Source organism: Oncorhynchus gorbuscha, linkage group LG09, assembly GCF_021184085.1.
Source record: "Oncorhynchus gorbuscha isolate QuinsamMale2020 ecotype Even-year linkage group LG09, OgorEven_v1.0, whole genome shotgun sequence".
NCBI lineage: Eukaryota > Metazoa > Chordata > Actinopteri > Salmoniformes > Salmonidae > Oncorhynchus > Oncorhynchus gorbuscha.
Genome location: NC_060181.1, coordinates 58,159,435 through 58,182,166, shown reverse-complemented (window position 1 = coordinate 58,182,166; position 22,732 = coordinate 58,159,435). Strand labels below are relative to the sequence as shown.

Below are 22,732 nucleotides of genomic sequence, written 5' to 3'. Positions count from 1 at the left end.
GGTTAGACCTTTGAAGTAGCCTACACAACCCTGTCACATGGAGAGGTCTGACATCCATGACTTCTTAATGCCTGGATAGGCTACTTCAATATGTGTGCAAACTTTTCTGCCTTGCAGATTGCTCACAGGTCACACCATGACCATGATAGGATGCATCCATCTTAAAGCCACTTGACTGGTGGTGTAATGGGAGGATTTAGGCTAGAACTGTTATAATACTGTCATGTTTTGTCTTATATTGTCTTGTCATTATGCTTTCCCTTCTGTTCGTTTCCCCCTGCTGGTCTTTTTAGGTTCGTTCCCTTTTTTCTCTCTCCCTCCCTCTCTCTCTTCTCTCTATCGTTCCGTCCCTGCTCCCAGCTGTTCCTATTCCCCTACTCAATCATCTAATCTTTTCACACCTGTTCCGTATCTTGCCCTCTGATTAGAGTCCCTATTTCTTCCCTTGTCTTCCGTTTCTGTCCTGTCGGATCCTTGTATATTGTTCGCCGTGCTGTCTTGTTTCCCTCAGATGCTGCGTGTGAGCAGGTGTCTGAGTCTGCTACGGTCGGTGCCTTCCCGAGGCAACCTACAGTTTATGGTCGAGTCTCCAGTCCGTCCTCGTCACTACGAGTGGAATTAGTTTTTTATGTTTAGTTTTCTGCTCCGATTTGTCTAGGAGTATTGCCTATTTCCTTTACTGGAATAAAGACTCTGTTTTCGCCAAGTCGCTTTTGGGTCCTCATTCACCTGCATAACAGAAGGATCCGACCAAGAATGGACCCAGCGACTATGGATTCTCTCTACTCTACTCTCGAGTTCCAGGGAGCGATGCTCGGCAGACACGAGCAGGAATTGTCTGCTGCTCGGCATGCCGTTGAGACCCTGGCCGCTCAGGTCTCCGACCTCTCAGGACAGTATCAGAGTCTTCGTCTCGTGCCACCAGCTACTTCCGGGTCTTCCGAGCCTCCGGAACCTAGGGTTAATAACCCACCATGTTATTCTGGGCAGCCCACTGAGTGCCGCTCCTTTCTCACCCAGTGTGATATAGTGTTCTCTCTCCAACCCAACACATACTCAAGAGAGAGAGCTCGGATTGCCTACGTCATATCACTCCTTACTGGTCGGGCTCGGCAGTGGGGCACGGCTATCTGGGAGGCAAGCGCTGAGTGTACTAACAATTATCTGAACTTTAAAGAGGAGATGATAAGGGTTTTTGATCGTTCAGTTTTTGGGAAAGAAGCTTCCTGGTCCCTGTCTTCCCTATGTCAAGGTAATCGATCCATAACGGATTACTCTATAGAGTTTCGCACTCTTGCTGCCTCCAGTAACTGGAACGAGCAGGCGTTGCTCGCTCGTTTTCTGGAGGGACTCCACGCTAAGGTTAAGGATGAGATTCTCTCTCGGGAGGTTCCATCCAGCGTGGATTCTTTGATTGAACTCGCTATTCGCATTGAACGACGGGTAGATCTTCGTCACCGAGCTCATAGAAGAGAGCTCGCGTTAACTGTGTCTCCCCTCTCTCCGACACTACCATCTTTCCCCACTGACTCAGGTGTTGAGCCCATGCAGCTGGGGGTATTCGCATTTCGACTAAGGAGAGGGAACGGAGAATCACCAACCGCCTCTGTCTCTATTGCGGTTCCGCTGGTCATTTTGTCATTTCATGTCCAGTTAAAGGCCAGAGCTCATCAGTAAGCGGAGGGCGACTGATAAGCGCTACTAGACGGTCCTCTCCGTCAAGTACCTGTACTACCTTACCGGTCCATCTATGCTGGACCGGATCGGCAGCTTCCTGCAGTGCATTAATAGACTCTGGGGCGGAGGGCTGTTTTATGGACGAAGCCTGGGCTCGGGAACATGACATTCCTCTCAGACAGTTAGGGGAGCCCACGGTCATGTTTGCCTTGGATGGTAGTCCTCTCCCCAGTATATTATGTGAAACACTACCTTTAACCCTCACTGTATCTGGTAACCATAGTGAGACCATTTCTTTTTTGATTTTTTGTTCACCTTTTACACCTGTTGTTTTGGGTCATCCCTGGCTAGTGTGTCATAATCCTTCTTTTGATTGGTCTAGTAATTCTATCCTTTCCGGGAACGTTTCTTGTCATGTGAAGTGTTTAATGTCTGCTATTTCTCCTATTTGTTCTGTCCCCTCTTCTCAGGAGGAACCTGGTGATTTGACAGGAGTGCCGGAGGAATATCATGGTCTGCGCACGGTCTTCAGTCGGTCCAGAACCAACTCCCTTCCTCCTCACCGGTCGTATGATTGTTGTTCTGATCTCTTCAAGAAGCGTTTTGCATCCGCTCCTATCCTTGTTGCACCTGACGTCACTAAACAGTTTATTGTTGAGGTTGACGCGTCGGGGGTGGGCGTGGGAGCCATTCTGTCCCAGCGCTCCGATACTGACGATGGGGTCCACCCTTGTGCGTATTTTTCTCATCGCCTGTCACCGTCGGAACGTAACTATGATGTGGCTAACCGCGAACTGCTCGCCATCCGTTTAGCCCTAGGCAAATGGCGACAGTGGTTGGAGGGGGCGACCGTTCCTTTTGTCGTTTGGACTGACCAAAGGAACCTTGAGTACATCCGTTCTGCCAAACGACTGAATGCGCGTCATGCTCGTTGGGCGTTGTTTTTCGCTCGTTTCGAGTTCGTTATTTCTTATTGCCCAGGTACTAAGAACACCAAGCCTCATGCTTTATCCCGTCTCTTTAGTTCTTCTGTGGCTTCTACCGTTCCCGAGGGGATCCTTCCTGTTGGGCGTGTTGTCGGGTTGACAGTCTGGGGAATTGAAAGACAGGTTAAGCAAGCACTCACGCACACTGCGTCGCCGCGCGCTTGTCCTAGTAACCTTCTTTTCGTTCCTGTTTCTACTCGTCTGGCTGTTCTTCAGTGGGCTCACTCTGCCAAGTTAGCTGGCCATCCCGGCGTTCGAGGTACTCTTGCTTCTATTCGCCAGCGCTTTTGGTGGCCTACTCAGGAGCGTGACACGCGCCGTTTCGTGGCTGCGTGTTCGGACTGCGCGCAGAATAAGTCTGGTAATTTTTTTTCTGCTTCTGCTCCTGGTCTTGCTGGGTCTCAGTCTGTTCCCTGCCACCGCATCTCTCCTGGTCTTGTTCCTGCCCTTGCTGTGTCTCAGTCTGTCCCTAGTTGTTACTCTCCTGGCCTGTTTGGTCCTGTTTGCTCTAAAGCTTTCAGTTCTCTACCCGTGTCTCATTTTTTTTTAGAGTAGTACCCTAGTTTCCCTTTTTATCGTTTTCCGTTACGGTCCTGAGGAGAGGAGTTGGGTTCTTTCTCGGGACGTGCTGGACCGTTTGTGATCTATGATTTCCTCCGTTGCCGCCAGTGTTCCTCCTCGAGAGCGCCAGGAGGCGCTCGGTGAGTGGGGGGGGTACTGTCATGTTTTGTCTTATATTGTCTTGTCATTATGCTTTCCCTTCTGTTCGTTTCCCCCTGCTGGTTTTTTTAGGTTCGTTCCCTCTTTTTTCTCTCTCCCTCCCTCTCTCTCTTCTCTCTATCGTTCCGTCCCTGCTCCCAGCTGTTCCTATTCCCCTACTCAATCATCTAATCTTTTCACACCTGTTCCGTATCTTGCCCTCTGATTAGAGTCCCTATTTCTTCCCTTGTCTTCCGTTTCTGTCCTGTCGGATCCTTGTATATTGTTCGCCGTGCTGTGTCTTGTTTCCCTCAGATGCTGCGTGTGAGCAGGTGTCTGAGTCTGCTACGGTCGGTGCCTTCCCGAGGCAACCTACAGTTTATGGTCGAGTCTCCAGTCCGTCCTCGTCACTACGAGTGGAATTAGTTTTTTACGTTTAGTTTTCTGCTCCGATTTGTCTAGGAGTATTGCCTATTTCCTTTACTGGAATAAAGACTCTGTTTTCGCCAAGTCGCTTTTGGGTCCTCATTCACCTGCATAACAAATACAAATTAGTTTAACTGTAGGAGTTCCTGTCTGGCGCTACTTATGTGCATGTCTATGTGCGGTAGTTTACCTGGGAAATAAACACGCTTGGACCAGTGTGTTCTTATAGACGGGTTTGATGTTTAGCAACAAAACCGATGTGTGCGCAACTATGGGGCAAAGAAGTTGGCTTAGATTGTTGATAACGTGTAAACTATATTTCGTCTTCAATATTAATTGAAAACATAAATAAAGTTAAACAATGAGCACCTGTCTCTGAAATATATCATTACATTTGTTGGTTAGCTAGGTAGCAACTTTGTGTCATATTAGCAGACAAGACATCAGTCAAAACACCAATACAAGACATGGTATCAAGAACAAGATCAAACAAGCTGAAACAAGCCACTTATGATTCACCACATGCAGTTTCTTGTCATTGTTGATAGCTACCTGGCCATACAGAACCATAACATCACAAGGCCTTCTGCCCCTTCGAAGTGTGCTCATCGTTTTCATGACATTGTCAGCTAACCATTTATAAACTTTGGAAGATACTGGGAAAATAGCCTGACATTCTCTGAGATCGTATGATTATTCACCTTGCCTTTAGGGCAGAAATGTCACAAGCAGATTCAAATACAATTTACAGCAGTGACTTTTACAAGTCACCCAATTTTTATTCTAGAATGAATGTCCACATTGCTCATGTTGAAATAAAATAAAAAGATGACAAGTCTAATCTGCTCATTTGCGAGCTCGTATTTTACCCAGGAGGAGAACTGTTATTGAAAAGAATTCCAATTTTCAGATAATTTTGAGAGAAAGCTGACTCCATACTGCTAATGTGATTTTTGGGGCATAAACTTCCACCTTGAAATTGTCACTGCGTAGTCCGCAGTCAAGAGTGTGAGAAACGTGTTTTTATTCCCTATCCAAGCTTCCCAACATCACTGAAGAGTTGAGACATGTTTTTAAAGGCCGATCATTACTCAGAATTTACAGTTGTACCTGGGGCTGTGGAGTCAACCTGACATGTCTATCCATTAGACATTGGCAGACAAGACATTGCTCATCCCTCCCTTACCCAACATGCTACACCTCACCTCGTTCAGCAATTAAACAACATTACCTTACACATGGCCTCCATAGAAAATCACATTTCACATCAGAGATTGCCATCTCTCTTCATGAGGAGCCAAAGTGTTTCAAAAAAGATTTGCCTCAAATATCAGCAGTGAGCTCATGAAGGCCTAGTTCACATATATCTAGATCTTGTAAACTGATCTGATTGTGAGAATGATATCTAGCTATGAGTTACTAGTTGCCAGCCTCAGCCTGCCCACATCTATTTAAAATCTTTATCAGGTTTATTGTATTGAACATCACTCGACTAGGAACACTCTCAAACTGAACAAAAATCCATTAATTTGTTACGAATCGCTGGTTAACTAATTTCTTGCTCATACTATATTCTACCGTCCGAAAATACCTCTCATCTTTTGTGACAACTGATGTGTCCTCTCCTTCAGTGTCGAACTAAGCATGTAACTGTGTTAACAGTCACTGATCTACATGTCATTTTGCATGCCAAACAACCCCAGGCAATATCAGTAGCCTAGTCAAACTGCGGACTGTGCCCAGCTTTGCACGCTGATCAATGTGAGGTAGGCGGCCTATTCCTGATCTTGCACATCTGCCCTGCACCTTCAGCATTCAAATGCTAAAATGGCTTGCGCTATATTATGCTTTATTAGTTGAATGACAACCTATGTAATTTCAGGGTAAGGATAGGCATTTACAGTTTTTTCAACTGCTTACACAAAAAATCTGTTCATGTCACACGATTTTTGAAACCTCTCACTCAAAGTGCAAAACTACACACCAAATATCCAAAACCATAAGTTATTTCTCAGCCTTTGACTCAGTTGTCAATTGCTTAAAACACTTTTTTCAAAACACTACACACAATTCTCTACCTAAAACACAAAAATCTAACAGGAAGTGACTTGCTTTCCTTTTCCAAACGCAACCAATCAAAATGCTACACTTATTCACCAGGTCACACACACACTCCTCACATGTGCAAACACTAATAGCTTAACTGATCACTAACCAATCACTGCTTTACTGTAGTATAGGCCTATAAATAGGTCAAAGGTCAGATTACCTGTTTTGGTAATGGATGCCAACAATGGACAGAGAGCAAGAGGAGTAGGAGAGACAGGAAGAGGAAGAAGAGGACGAGGGCAAAGAAGAGAAGGAAGGAGAGCCATCTCTGATGAGCTTAGGGCAACACTTGTTGATCATGTAATCAACCACGGTTTGACCATGAGGGAGGCTGGACTGAGAGTCCAGCCCAACTTGAGTCGATTTACAGTGGCGTCCATAATTCGAACCTTCAGAAATGAGAACAGGCATGCAACTATCTAATGACTATTTTAGCATTACATTAATGTACTGTAAAATACATATGACTGCATAGTATTGCATAAACATTTGTAACTCTAAGCCATCCATTTACTGCACTTCATTGAATGAGGTTGGTTATCATGCTGTACTACATTTTGTTGTACATTGTTTACAGTTCCTATGCTGAACGCATACTGTGTTTGAATTCTGTACAGAGTGGAAAGGCAAAGACATCATGGAGGACGAGGACGCTTGTTTACAGATTTACAAGAGACTGCAATTATAAATATGGTTTTGGCCAACAATGTAATTGGGATTCGAGAGATAAGAGAGCATATCTTGAATAATGACACCATATTTAACAACATCAATGCTGTAAGCCTGTCGACCATACAACGCATCCTCCAACGGCACCGAGTGACGATGAAACAACTTTACAAGGTGCCATTTGAGAGAAACTGACAGAGTCAAGAATATGCGACATGACTTTGTAGAGGTATGTATGCAACACTACTTCCAGTACTTCAGACATACCATATTTCCTCATCTATATATCCTTTTGTCTTTTACAGAGAGTAATGGAGCTGGATGCCCATGTAATTCGCCATGAATTTATTTATGTGGATGAGATTGGCTTCAACCTCACCAAAACCAGGCGCCGGGGAAGAAATGTAATAGGACAGACGGCATTTACCAATGTCCCTGGACAGCGTGGGGGTAATATAACTATGTGCTGCCATCACTCAAAACGGGGTCCTCCATCACAATGCCACACTGGGTCCGTACAATATGCTCACTTTTTTGGATGCAATTTACACAATGCTTGTCCCTGATCCAGATCAGGAGCCTGCTAGGTTTGTGGTTTTATGGGACAATGTTAGTTTTCACCGGGCTGTTCTGGTCCAAAACTGGTTTGCCACCCATCCACAATTTGTAGTTTTGTACCTACCCCCATATTCACCTTTTCTAAAGCCCATAGAAGAATTCTTCTCAGCCTGGCGCTGGAAAGTGTATGATTGCCAACCCTATGCCCGCATGCCGATTCTCCAGGCAATGGAGGACGCATGTGGGGACATAGAGGTTGCCTCTGACCAAGGTTGGATACGCCATGCTAGGAGATACTTCCCTCGATGTTTGGCAAGAGAAAACGTATCTTGTGATGTGGACGAAGTATTGTGGCCAGACCCTGGCCGGAGAAGAGATGAAGCGTAGCTTAGCACTGGTGACTGCCCCCCCCCCAACAATTCCTGGACTGCCCCCCCCCCGGGACCCCACACACACAATTGTGTTCTTTACTGTATTCTAAAGAATATACTTTTGGTTTACATATGTTTATGGTTTTGTTGTATGCTACTGTATACAACAGTAATGTTTGACCTAATAAATATTTTCTGTTTCTACATTGCATTGGTGTTTACAGTGTACTTGTTACCCCTCTCAGCAGATTACTTTCACTGTAGAACATTGTATTAAAATGTAGATATAAGCCTATGAAAGACCAAAGAGCTTTAGATTTAGAACAACAGTGTTTACATGGTATATCCAAAAATGTACTATTATGAAAGCTGTGTTTGCCATTTACATTTACATTTACATTTAAGTCATTTAGCAGACGCTCTTATCCAGAGCGACTTACAAATTGGTGCATTCACCTTATGACATCCAGTGGAACAGTCACTTTACAATAGTGCATCTAAATCTTAAAGGGGGGGTGAGAGGGAATACTTATCCTATCCTAGGTATTCCTTAAAGAGGTGGGGTTTCAGGTGTCTCCGGAAGGTGGTGATTGACTCATGATGCAAATGCTTCATTCTGACATGTGTTTATGGCATTTTGAATGCAGTGTTACATTTTGACGGAGATGTGAGGCATTTTGCATTTTGTGTGTGCAGTTTTGGGAATTGTGTGTAGAGTTTTGAATAAAGGATACAGTTTTGAAAAACATGTGTAAGCAGTTGGAAAAAACTGTAATATGAATTCACAATCTAGATGGTTGAAATACATGTTATAGTCAAAAGACGTGTGTTTTAAATGACTTTTTCTTCAATGGAGACTTGCTTGTTTGACTCTAAAGCGCTGGTGCGCTGTGCTCTGCTTGTGGGGGAGGGGTGAGAGAGGAGTAGTGTGCGCGTGTGTGTGGAACCGAGGGTGAGAGAAAGTTGAAAGAAAGTAGCCAAACTGACTCGACTAGTGTGTGTGTGTATATATATATATATATATATATATATAACCTATGGCTGCAACAAGTTTGTCTATAAATCCATCTGCTAGTGCCTGTCTTGACTACATCAAATCTTTGTAAAGAAGCTAGCTAGATTACTAACCACCACTGAGACCTGTATGCTTTCGTTGGCTGGTCCTCGCTACATACTCGTTGCCAAACCCACTGGCTCCAGGTCCTCTATAAGTCTTTGCTAGTGAAAGCTCCGCCTTATCTCAGCTCACTGGTCACCATAGCAACACCAACCCATAGCACACGCTCCAGCAGGTATATTTCACTGGTCATCCCCAAAGCCAACACCTCCTTTGGCCGCCTTTCCTTCTAGTTCTCTGCTGCCAATGACTGGAACGAATTGCAAAAATCACTGAAGTTGGAGACTTATATCTCCCTCACTAACTTTAAGCGTCAGCTGTCAGAGCAGCTTACCAATCACTGCAGCTGTACACAGCCCATCTGTAAATAGCCCATCCAACCAACTACCTACCTCATCCCCACATTTGTTTTTGTTTATCTGCTCTTTTGCAAGCCAGTATTTCTACTTGCACATCCTCATCTGCACATATATCACTCCAGTGTAAATGGCTAAATTGTAATTACTTCGCCACTATTTATTGCCTTACCTCCTTACTTCATTTGCTCACACTGTATACGGTAACAGTTGAATATTATGGTCTATCCTGTAGGCTACGTAGCAATGTCACACAGATAATTTAATTTAATTTTAGACAAAGCATTTTCATTGTTCAAAAAGCCCCCCCCCAAAAAAATTTAAAAAATGAATACGCTCCCAAGTAATCAAATACTAAACTTCTATTTGAATATTCAAATAACCGTGCCCATCCTCATTTCAGGTGTTGTGTTAATGCTGGATTCTGATTCTGCTTTTTTCCTGCAGAAAAGGAAAGATAAAATGCAAATAAACACATTTTGTTAACGCAGATCTAAAATGCTTCTTATTGCAAATTCTGCTCGGCTTTTTTATTTTATTTTTTATTTCACCTTTATTTAACCAGGTAGGCAAGTTGAGTACAAGTTCTCATTTACAATTGCGACCTGGCCAAGATAAAGCAAAGCAGTTGGACACATACAACGACACAGAGTTACACATGGAGTAAAACAAACATACAGTCAATAATACAGTATAAACAAGTCTATATACGATGTGAGCAAATGAGGTGAGATAAGGGAGGTAAAGGCAAAAAAAGGCCATGGTGGCAAAGTAAATACAATATAGCAAATAAACCACTGGAATGGTAGATTTGCAGTGGAAGAATGTGCGAAGTATAAATAAAAATAATGGGTCGCAAAGGAGCTAAATAAATAAATAAAAAAATTAATAAATACAGTAGGGAAATAGGCAGTTGTTTGGGCTAAATTATAGGTGGGTTATGTACAGGTGCAGTAATCTGTGAGCTGCTCTGACAGTTGGTGATTAAAGCTAGTGAGGGAGATAAGTGTTTCCAGTTTCAGAGATTTTTGTAGTTTGTTCCAGTCATTGGCAGCAGAGAACTGGAAGGAGAGGCGGCCAAAGAAAGAATTGGTTTTGGGGGTGACCAGAGAGATATACCTGCTGGAGCGCGTGCTACAGTTGGGTGATGCTATGGTGACCAGCGAGCTGAGATAAGGGGGGACTTTACGTAGCAGGGTCTTGTAGATAACATGGAGCCAGTGGGTTTGGCGACGAGTATGAAGTGAGGGCCAGCCAACGAGAGCGTACAGGTCGCAATGGTGGGTAGTGTATGGGGCTTTGGTGACTAAACAGATTGCACTGTGATAGACTGCATCCAATTTGTTGAGTAGTGTATTGGAGGCTATTTTGTAAATGACATCGCCGAAGTCGAGGATTGGTATGATGGTCAGTTTTACAAGGGTATGTTTGGCAGCATGAGTGAAGGATGCTTTGTTGCGAAATTGGAAGCCAATTCTAGATTTAACTTTGGATTGGAGATGTTTGATGTGGGTCTGGAAGGAGAGTTTACAGTCTAACCAGACACCTAGGTATTTGTAGTTGTCCACGTATTCTAAGTCAGAGCCGTCCAGAGTAGTGATGTTGGACAGGTGCAGGCAGTGATCGGTTGAAGAGCATGCATTTAGTTTTACTTGTATTTAAGAGCAATTGAAGGCCACGGAAGGAGAGTTGTATGGCATTGAAGCTTGCCTGGAGTGTTGTTAACACAGTGTCCAAAGAAGGTCCAGAAGTATACAGAATGGTGTCGTCTGCGTAGAGGTGGATCAGAGACTCAACAGTAGCAAGAGCGACATCATTGATGTATACAGAGAAGAGAGTCGGTCCAATAATTGAACCCTGTGGCACCCCCATAGAGTCTGTCAGAGGTCCAGACAGCAGACCCTCCGATTTCACACACTGAACTCTATCAGAGAAGTAGTTGGTGAACCAGGCGGGGCAATCATTTGAGAAACCAAGGCTGTCAAGTCTGCCGATGAGGATGTGGTGATTAGAGTCGAAAGCCTTGGCCAGATCAATGAATACGACTGCACAGTAATGTTTCTTTAGTAAGGGTTCGCTCCAAATCATGAATGTAAAAGGACTAATTTTGTGCTTCTGTTGCACTTCTTCAACTCAGATGAAATAGCTTTGCTCTTGTCATTGGATCACCAGATAGCTGATGTGTAGGCTACTTATCGCCAGTGTAGTTTTCTCCAGTAGCAGGTTAAAATGCAAGATTAACTTCAAGCAAAACATTAGGAAATGTAGCTGTCTACATTCTTTCTATGTTAAACATTGGAAATTTGGCCATGCATCGTTTTGACCTTTTCATTGTAAGCTAAAGGACTTACAGTGCCATCAGAAAGTATTTTTACCCCTTCACTTTTTCCACATATAGCTGTGTTACAGCCTGAATTCAAAATACACACAATACCCCATAATTACAAAGTGAAAACATGATTTTAGAATGTATTTGATTTGATTTGAAATTAGATATTTCTGTATTTCATTTTTAAATACAGAAATATCTCATTTCAAATAAAATACAATTTTATTGGTCACATACACATGGTTAGCAGATGTTAATGCAAGAGTAGCGAAATGCTTGTGCTTCTAGTTCTGACAGTGCAAGTAATCTAAGAATTCCCCAACAACTACCTAATACACACAAATCTAAAGGGATGAATGAGAATATGTACATATAGTATATGGATGAGTGATGGCCGAGTTGCATAAGCCAAGCGCAATAGATGGTATAAAATACAGCATATACCTGTGATATGAGTCATGTAAGATATGCAAACATTATTAAAGTGGCATTATTTAAAGTGGCATTGTTTAACCTGTTAAGTCGACCCTCTACTTTTTCGAACATTCTGTTAAAAATTGCGCAACATTTCAGCGCCCTGCTACTCATGCCAGGAATATAGTATATGCATATGATTAGTATGTGTGGATAGCAAACACTCTGACGTTTCTAGAACTGGTTAAATCACGGCTGTGACTTTAACAGAGCGTGAGTTTCATCGAATAGCGCAGGAAAACCTGATCACTGAAAATGGAAATAAATATCCTTGCGCTTACTTCCAGGACTTGTTCAAAGTGAACCGAATTACATGAGACCGAGGTTTCAGCGCCTACAGCTACCACACGTTGTCTAGAGTCTTGTCATTTGATTCGCAATTGATTCTTGGTCTAACCGGTTCAAGGGAACTCCTTCCCTCCGTTCTCCGACCGGATGTTTTGGTCGAGCTCTCTCGGCCATGTTTTTTTCCAGATGACACCTATAGAAGTTACATCGCCTCCTGATGAATTTTATCGCTTATTAACGTGTACTAATACCTAAAGTTGCATTACAAAAGTATTCCGAAGTGTTTTGTGAAAGTTTATCGTCGACTTTTTGAATTTTAAAAAATGACGTTACGTTATGAAACGCTCTTTTTTTTAGTTTATCATACAGTCTACATAGAACAATATCTAGGCTATATATGGACCGATTTAGTCGAAAAAAAGACCCAATAGTGATTATGGGACATCTAGGAGAGCCAACAAAGAAGATGGTCAAAGGTAATGAATGTTTTATATTTTATTGTGCGGTTTGTGTAGCGCCGAATATGCGAATTATTTTGTTTGCGTCCCCTGCGGGTCTTTTGTGGTGTTACATGCTATCAGATAATAGCTTCTCATGCTTTCGCCGAAAAGCATTTTAAAAATCTGACTTGTTGCCTGGATTCACAACGAGTGTAGCTTTAATTCAATACCCTGCCTGTGTATTTTAATGAACGTTTGAGTTTTAACTAATACTATTAGCATTTAGCGTAGTGCATTTGCATTTCCAGAGCTCTAGATGGGACGCCTGCGTGCCAGGTAGGAGCAAGTGGTTAAAGTGGCTAGTGATTCATTTATTAAAGTGTCCAGTGAATGGGGATCAATGTAGGCAGCAGCCTCTCTGAGTTAGTGATTGTTGTTTAACATTCTGATGGCCTTGAGATAGAAGCTGTTTTTCAATCTCTCGGTTCCAGCTTTGATGCACCTGTACTGACCTCGCCTTCTGGATGATAGCGGTGTGAACAGGCAATGGCTCGGGTTGTTGTCCTTGATTATATTTTTGGCCTTCCTGTGACATCGGGTGCTGTATGGTGTCATGGAGGGCAGGTAGTTTGCCCGAGGTGATGCGTTGTGCAGACCGTACCACCCTCTGGAGAGCCTTGCGGTTGAGGGCGCTGCAGTTGCCGTACCAGGCTGTAATACAAGCCCGACAGGATGCTCTCGATTGTGCATCTGTAAAAGTTTGTCAGGGTTTTGGATGACAAGCCAAATTTCTTCATCCTCCTGAGGTTGAAGAGGCACTGTTGCGCCTTCTTCACCACACTGTCTGTGTGGGTGGACCATTTCCGTTTGTCTGTGATGTGTACGGCCAGGAACTTAAAACTTTCCACCTTCTCCACTGCTGTCCCTTTGATGTGGACAGAGGGGTGCGCCCTCTGCTGTTTCCTGAAGTCCATGATCATCTCCGTTGAGTGAGAGGTTGTTTTCCTGACACCACACTCCGATTGCCCTCACCTCCTCCCTGTATGAAGTCTAGTCGTTGTTGGTGATCAAGCCCACTATTGTTGTGTCGTCTGCTAACTTGATGAAATACATAAGTATTTAGACCCCTGAGTCAACACTTTGTAGAAGTACCTTTGACAGCGATTACAGCTGCAAGTCTTTCTGTGTAAGTCTCTAAGAGCTTTCCACACTTGGATTGTGCAACATTTGCCCATTATTCTTATCAAATTCTTCAACCTCTGTCACTTTGGTTGTTGATCATTGCTAAACAACCATTTTCAAGTCTTGCCATAGATGTCCAAAGTGGATTCAAGTAGAGGTCGACCAATTCATCAGAATGGCAGATTAATTAGGGCCAATTTCAAGTTTTCATAACAATCGGAAATCGGTATTTTCGGGCGCCGGTTTGACGATTTCATTTATATTCTTTTTTAAATTAAAATGTAAAATAGTATACCTTTATTTAACTAGGCAAGTCAGTTAAGAACACATTCTTATTTCCAATGACCTAGAAACGGTGGGTTAACTGCCTCGTTCAGGGGCAGAACGACAGATTTTCACCTTGTCAGCTCGGGGGATCCAATCTTGCAAACTTACAGTTAACTAGTCCAATGCAATAACGACCTGTCTCTCTCTCATTGCACTCCACAAGGAGCCTGACTGCCTGTTAAGCGAATGCAGTAAGCCAAGGTAAGTTGCTAGCTAGTATTAAAATTATCTTATAAAAAACAATCAATCATAATCACTAGTTAACTACACATGGTTGATGATATTACTAGATATTATCTAGCGTGTCCTGTGTTGCATATAATCTGACTGAGCATACAAGCATACAAGTATCTAAGTATCTGACTGAGCGGTGGTAGGCAGAAGCAGGCGCGTAAACATTCATTCAAACAGCACTTTTGTGCGTTTTGCCAGCAGCTCTTCGTTGTGCGTCAAGCATTGCACTGTTTATGACTTCAAGCCTATTAACTCCTGAGATGAGGCTGGTGTAACCGAAGTGAAATGGCTAGCTAGTTAGCGTGCGCTAATAGCGTTAGCTTTCTAGCTTTCTTACATAGCACATATTGCACTTTTTCTTTCTTCTCCAACACTCTGTTTTTGCATTATTTAAACCAAATTGAACATGTTTCATTTTTACTTGAGGCTAAATAGATTTTATTGATGTATTATTTAAAGTAAAAATAAGTGTTCATTCAATATTGTTGTAATTGTCATTATTACAAATACATTTTTTTTTAATTGGGCCATTAATTGGTATCGGCTTTTTTGGCCCTCCAATAATCGGTATCGGTATCGGCATGGAAAAATCATAATCGGTCAACCTCTAGATTCAAGTCCAAACTGTAACTCGGCCACTCAGGAGCATTAACTGTCTTCTTAGTAAACAACTCCAGTGTAGATTTGACCTTGTGTTTTCGGTTATTGTCCTGCTGAAAGGTGAATTTATCTCTCAGTGACTGGTGGAAAGCATACTGAACTAGGTTTTACTCTAGGTTATTGCATGTGCTTAGCTCAATTCCATAAAAAGATTACACGCATATCCAGAACATGATGTAGCCACTACTATGCTTGAAAATATGGAGAGTAGTACTCAGTATTGTGTTGTATTGGACTTTCCCCAAACATAACATTTTCTATGCAGGGCATTTTTTTGCAGTATTACTTGTGCCTTGTTGCAAACCTGATGAATATTTGAATTCTGTACAGGCTTCCTTCTTTTCACTCTGTCAATTAGGTTACTATTGTGGAGTAACTACAATGCCGTTGATCCATCCTCAGTTTTTTCCTATTACAGCCATGAAACTCTTTTTTTACCCATCTACCAATAGGTGCCCTTCTTTGTGATTCATTGGAAAACCTTCCTGGTCTTTGTGGTTGAATCTGTGATTGAAATTCATTGCTCCACTGAGGGACCTTACATATAATTATGTGTGGTGTACAGAGATGAGGTAGTCATTCAAAAATCATGTTAAGCACCCCTTTCCCTTTTCCTTATTGCACACAGAATGAGTCCATGCAACTTGTTATGTGACTTGTTAAGCAACTTTTTAATTCTGCACTTATTTAGGCTTGCCATTACAAAGGGGTTGAAGACTTTTTGACTCAAGATAGTTCAGCTTTTCATTTTTTATTCATTTGTAAAAATTATTGGGTATTATGTGTAAGTCAGTGACAAAAAAATGCAGTTCTCTCTATTTTAAATTCAGCCTGTAACACAACAAAATGTGGAAAAGTCAAGGGGTCTGAATACTTTCTGTGGCTGCTAGCAATAGCATTGCACTTCTGTTGTCATCTGAAGAAAACAATTTAATGACGAATGTGTTGCACTAATGTATTTTCTGTGAAGGAAAACTATACTTGCACGCCCCATATCACTCTATTTGAAGCAAACAAACAATATTTCCTGTCAATGTAAAAAGCAGGTGAAATTGTTTAAAGCACAGATTTTTTTTGTGGTCTGCATTTTGAAAATGCACATTTCTGAAAGCTAATCCGAACCCTGGTTTTGCTATGTTATTGTCATCTATGTGCTGTTGAAAACTGTGTTTTGCCGGAATAAAAGTAAGCTACCGGAGACACAACTCTCGTCTGTCTGTACCTGCTGAACAGGTCCATAAACATCAGTGACTCTAGCTGTCTGCATCTGGGTATTATCCTGATTTCTGAAAAAAGTCGCAAGGCAATGTTTACAACTCACTTTTCAAGTTATTACATACAACCGATCAGAATTCGGAATAATTCTCTATATATGGAGGACGCGCCAAAGTTTTGGAAACACATTACGCCATCTAGCTAACTAGATATCAAAGAATATTAGCTATATGCAGTTATCTTAGCCCACAAGCTAGGCAGCAATCTACGTTAGCTATTTAGCCAACTAGCTATTAACCTAACCATTATCACCACGGTTATGGTCGGCAAGCTAGAGCCTAACTACTGGAGACTGGCTAGAACACAACTAAAGCATAATCGAACATTAAAAGTGAAGAGAGAGCAGAGACTTACAGATTAATGGCTGGGGCCCATCCGAAGGTACCACTTTTAAAAGCGTGCAGGCTGAATTAGCTACCAACGCCAGGGAGGGTTGGGCGCTTCACCGGCCAATGGAGTCAGTGTAATCTAAAATAGACAGATTCCAGATGTTAGTCAGCTAGCACGCTATCACGAAGCCAAGGTGGAAAAAGTTACAAAACTCCCATAGCCTACTTCACAGACAACATGCCGAAAAGTTGACAAAACAAATAGGAAAACAAATGAGGTACTACAAAATAAGAGTAAGCAGGTGTGATTTTCTCTTTAGTTTTGAACCCACAGCAAGAAGGCACCATATGAGCTGACACAAAAATCAACACTGGATTCAATACTTTTTCAATTGAAACTATTATACAAAATCCTTGCCACCAACAGAATGCTATATAAACTCAACAAAAAAAGAAACGTCCTCTCACTGTCAACTGCATTTATTTTCAGCAAACTTAACATGTGTAAATATTTGTATGAACATAACAAAATTCAACAACTGAGACATAAACTGAACAAGTTCCACAGACATGTGACTAACATAAATGAAATAATGTGTCCCTGAACAAAGGAGGGGTCAAAATCTAAAGTAACAGTTAGTATCTGGTGTGACCACCAGCTGCATTAAGTACTGCAGTCCATCTCCTCCTAATGGACTGCACCAGATTTGCAAGTTCTTGCTGTGAAATGTTACCCCACTCTTCCAGCAAGCCACCTGCAAGTTCCCGGACATTTCTGGGGGGAATGGCCCTAGCCCTCACCCTTCTATCCAACAGGTCCCAGACATGCTCAATGGGATTGAGATCCGGGCTCTTCGCTGGCCATGGCAGATCACTGACATTCCTGTCTTGCAGGAAATCACGTACAGAACGAGCAGTGTGGCTGTTGGCATTGTCATGCTGGAGGGGCATGTCAGGATGAGCCCATAGGAAGGGTATCACATGAGGGAGGAGGATGTCTTCCCTGTAACACACAGCGTTGAGATTGCATGCAATCTCCAAATCGATCCCGCTCTGAGTACAGGCCTCGGTGTAACGCTCATTCTTTCAACGAAGAATCTGACCATGACCCTGGGTGAGACAAAACCGCAACGATCTGTGAAGTTATTTGGATTTTTACTAATTGTCTTTGAAAGACAGGGTCCTGAAAAGGGGAGTTCATATAGGGCATACAACAATCTCAGCTCTGCAAATTTTGATGCGAAGAGACAGAATTAATAGATCATTTATTCTGGTATTGCCCCTAAGTAGCTTGTTTCTGGTGACATGAATGGCTAAAAATGTAACATTTACTTCCAACTGACACCCTCAAACACATTGATCCCCTGAGCGCAGCTCACGCTACAGATTACAATCAGCTGAATTCTAATCACCTGTTCACACACCTGTATGTCATTATCACACACTATTTAGTTCAGTTCTTTGCACCCCATCACTGTGAGGTATTGTTTGTTTTGTGACACGTCTTTCAGAGCAATGTTTTTCCCATGATTTACGCCTACCGTGTATGATAGTTTTTGCCTGCCTCACTAACTACGCCTTTTGCCTATTTTCTGCCTGTACTTTAGCCTTTAGCGGATTTCCTGTTGCCTGATCTCCTGGACTACGTTACTAGCCTATTCCCTGTACTGTTGCCCTTTTGGACCCCCAGTGTATGACCTTCTGCATGCCCCTGGACCCAGCTACCTGCCTCCTCCTGTGGTCCTTTGCCACAAACACCTGCTGCGCCCTGTGCTTGAAACCAGCTCTCTGTCTCCCCTCGTGTTCATTACAAAAAAAAATAACATTAATTTAAAATTAACCCTCAAATTGGCAGTGTTGGGCAATTTGGAAAGCCATAGTCAATCAATAAACAACATAATAATACTTTTAGGAATGGTTTTCATCGTTAGCTCACAATCTGTGCTATTAGAAAGGTTAAAACATCATGTAAAACATCACAGCACAGTTGAAAAACAGTAAAATAGTATACTTCATAATTTCGTGTGAACAAACTATTCTTTTGGCAAGTCGGTTAGGACATCTACTTTGTGCATGACACAAGTAATTTTTCTAACAATTGTTTACAGTAGAGATCGACAGATTATGATTTTTTTCAATGCCGATACCGATACCGATTATTAGAGGACCGAAAAAGCCGATACCGATTAATTGGCCAATTTAAAAGAAATGTATTTATAATAATGACAATTACAACAATACTGAATGAACACTTATTTTAACTTAATATAATACATCAATAAAATCCATTTAACCTCAAGTAAATAATGAAACGTTCAATTTGGTTTAATAATAATAATATATATGACATTTAGCAGACGCTTTTATCCAAAGCGACTTACAGTCATGTGTGCATACATTCTACGTATGGGTGTTTAAATAATGAAAAAACATAGTGTTGGCGAAGAAAGTAAAAGTGTTTTACTTGCTCAGAACATGAGAACATATGAAAGCTGGTGGTTCTTGTATGCTTGTATGCTCAGTCAGATTATATGCAACGCAGGACACGCTAGATAATATCTAGTAATATCATCAACCATGTGTAGTTAACTAGTGATTATGATTGATTGTTTTTTTACAAGATAAGTTTAATGCTAGCTAGCAGCTTACCTTGTCTTACTGCATTCGAGTAACAGGCAGTCAGTCTCCTTGTGGAGTGCAACGAGAGAGAGGCAGGTCGTTATTGCATTGGACTAGTTAACTGTCGCAAGATTGGATCCCCCGAGATGACAATGTGAAAATCTGTTGTTCTGCCCCTGAACGAGGCAGTTAACCCACCGTTCCTAGGCCGTCATTGAAAATAAGAATGTGTTCTTAACTGACTTGCCTAGTTAAATAAAGGTATTTTTTTAAATCGGCGCCCCCAAAAAAATCTCAGATTGTTATGAAAACTTGAAATCGGCCCTAATTCATCGGCAATTCCGATTAGTCGGTCGACCTCTAGTTTACAGACAGATGATTTCACTTATAATTCACTGTATCACAATTCCAGTGGGCCAGAAGATTACATACACTGAGTTGACTGTGCCTTTAAACAGCTTGGAAAATTCCAGAAAATTATGTCAATTGGAGGTGTACCTGTGGATGTATTTCAAAGCCTACCTTCAAACTCAGTGCCTCTTTGCTTGACATCATGGGAAAATCCAAATAAATCACCCAATACCTCAGAGAATAAAATGTAGACTTCCACAAGTCTGGTTCATCCTTGGGAGCAATTTCCTAACACCTGAAGGTACCACGTTCATCTGTACAAACAATAGTACGCAAGTATAAACACCATGGGACCGCGCAACTGTCATACCGCTCAGGAAGGAGACGCGTTCTATCTCATAGAGATGAACATACTTTGGTGAGAAAAAGGCTAATCAATCCCAGAACAACAGCAAAGGACCTTGTGAAGATGCTGGAGGAAACCGGTACAAAAGTATCTATATCCACATAACCTGAAAGGCTGCTCAGCAAGGAAGAAGCCACTGCTCCAAAACCACCATAAAAAGCCAGACTACGGTTTGCAACTGCACATGGGGACAAAGATTGTATTTTTTGGAGAAATGTCCTCTGGTCTGATTAAACAAAAATAGAACTGTTTGGCCATAATGACCATCGTTATGTTTGGAGGAAAAAGGGGGAGGCTTGAAAGCCGAAGAATACCATCCCAACCATAAAGCACGGGGGTGGCAGCATCATGTTATGGGGGCACTTTGCTGCAGGAGGGACTGGTGCAGTTCACTAAATAGATGGCTTCATGAGGGAGGAAAATTATGTGGATATATGTAACGGATGTGAAACGGCTAGCTTAGTTAGCGGTGCGCGCTAAATAGCGTTTCAATCGGTGATGTCACTTGCTCTGAGACCTTGAAGTAGTGGTTCCCCTTGCTCTGCAAGGGCCGCGGCCTTTGTGGAGTGATGAGTAATGATGCTTCGTGGGTGACTGTTGTTGATGTGTGCAGAGGGTCCCTGATTCGCGCCCGGGAATGGACGAGGGGACGGTCTAAAGTTATACTGTTACACCTACATTTAAAAAAAAAATATGAAACATGTTCTATTTGGTTTAAATAATGCAAAAACTAAGTGTTGGAGAAGAAAGTAAAAGTGCAATATGTGCTATGTAAGAAAGCTAACATTTAAGTTCCTTGCTCAGAACATGAGAACATATGAAAGCTGGTGGTTCCTTTTAACATGAGTCTTCAATATTCCCAGGTAAGAAGTTTTAGGTTGAAGTTATTATCGGATTTATAGGACTAATTCCCTCTATACCATTTGTATTTCATATACCTTTGACTATTGGATGTTCTTATAGGCACTATATTATTGCCAGTGTAACAGTATAGCTTCCGTCCCCCTCCTCGCCCCTACCTAGGCTCGAACCAGGAACACATCGACAACAGCCACACTCCAGGCATCGTTACCCATCGCTCCACAAAAGCCGCGGCGCTTGCTGTGCAAGGGGAATAACTACTACAGATCTAAAAGCGAGTGACGTTTGAAACAGTATTAGAGCACACCCAGCTAACTAGCAAGCCATTTCACATTGGTTACACCAGGCACTAGGCTTGCATTCGGCTTGAAGTCATAAACAGCGCTGTGCTTGTGAAGAGCTGCTGGCAAAACGCACAAAAGTGCTGTTTGAATTAAAGTTAACGGGCTTTCTGCTGCTCAGTCAGACTGCTCTATCAAATCAGACTTAATTATAACATAATAACACACAGAAATACGAGCCTTTCGTCATTAATATGATCGAATCCGGAAACTATAATTTCGAAAACAATACGTTTATTATTTCAGTGAAATACGGAACTTTTCGGTATTTTATCTAACGGGTGGCATCCCTAAGTCTAAATATTCTTGTTACATTGCACAACCTTCAATGTATGTCATAATTACGTAAAATTCTGGCAAATTAGTTCGCAATGAGCTAGGCAGCCCAAACTGTTGCATATACCCTAACACTGCGTGCAATGAACGCAAGAGAAATTACACAATTTTACCTGGTTAATATTGCCTGCTAAACTGGATTAGTAGTTAGTAGTGATTATGATTGATTGTTTATTATAAGATAAGTTTAATGCTAGCTAGCAATTTACCTTGGCTTCTACTGCATTACGCGTAACAGGCAGGTTACTCGTGGAGTGCAATGGTTAGAGCGTTGGACTAGTTAACTGTGCAGTTGCAAGATTTGGAACTCCTGAGCTGACAAGTTGAAAACCTGTCGTTCTGCCCCTGAACAAGGCAGTTAAACCACAGTTCCTAGGCAGTCATTGAAAATAATCATGTGTTCTTAACTGACTTGCCTAGTTAAATAAAAGGTATAAAAAATAGAAAAAATTAAATAACAATAACAATAATAATCGGAAATCGGCACCTAAAAATACCGATTTCCGATTGTTATGAAAACTTGAAATCGGCCCTAATTAATCGGCCATTACGATTAATCGGTCGACCTCTAATCTAAACCACTCTGAAATACATTTTCCATAACCAAAGATGATGTATTTTCAGCTGTTTGAAGCTGGTGTAAAAAAACAAGACACAAAAACAAAACTGGGAAGAATGGGAAGCATAGAAATGGCACACAGAATATATCCACCGCTTCTTAAACTTTCTTTGAAATAGAATGACAGATCTATAACTCACATTTCTAAATGAATTTGGTCAGGTCATCCAAAAAGTGACATATGGCAGCTTTAACGTCAATTATCTTAAACATGGAAACTCTGTTTTTTTTTCATTTTTGCATTGTTGGTATCTTAGACACAATATGCTCTTGAATACAGGGTGAGTGTCATTTCAATAATAGAAATATAATTCATAGAATGTACCTATCCCTTCAGACCACTGGAATTTAGCTAGTACACCATTTAATTTTAATTGTAATTTTAACTTCCAATTACTAACAAAAAGATGACCGCTGGTCCACCCCATTGAATGTCAACTTAAATGGGAATGTATATTCTATTTTATATATTTCTATGATTTCAATAAGTTTCTTATGGAAGATTGACAGTATAATTTAAAACAACTGTTATTCCCATTCAAGTCAACATTTGCTGATGTGTGGACCTCCAACCATCTTTGTGGTACCATTTGAAAGTTGAAATTGCAATTTTATTTCCAGTTTAGTAGGCACAACAAACACTTCAGATGATGTAAAATAAGCTCTAAGCTACACATGGTGCATTGTCCATTT

General features: G+C 41.7%; 1 protein-coding gene across 6 annotated transcripts in view; it reads right to left on the bottom strand.

Moving 5' to 3' along the window:
• Nucleotides 1-22,732, bottom strand: part of LOC124043823 (protein TANC1-like) — a 299,125-nt gene that overhangs the window by 258,691 nt on the left and 17,702 nt on the right. For 4 of the 6 annotated variants that reach the window (XM_046362829.1, XM_046362833.1, XM_046362832.1 and 1 more), the window contains exon 2: nt 16,532-16,645. The exons of the other annotated variants lie outside the window; for them this stretch is intronic. The gene's annotated coding sequence lies outside the window, so the exon portion shown is untranslated. The remainder of the gene's footprint in view (nt 1-16,531; nt 16,646-22,732) is intronic. 6 annotated transcript variants of the gene reach the window in all.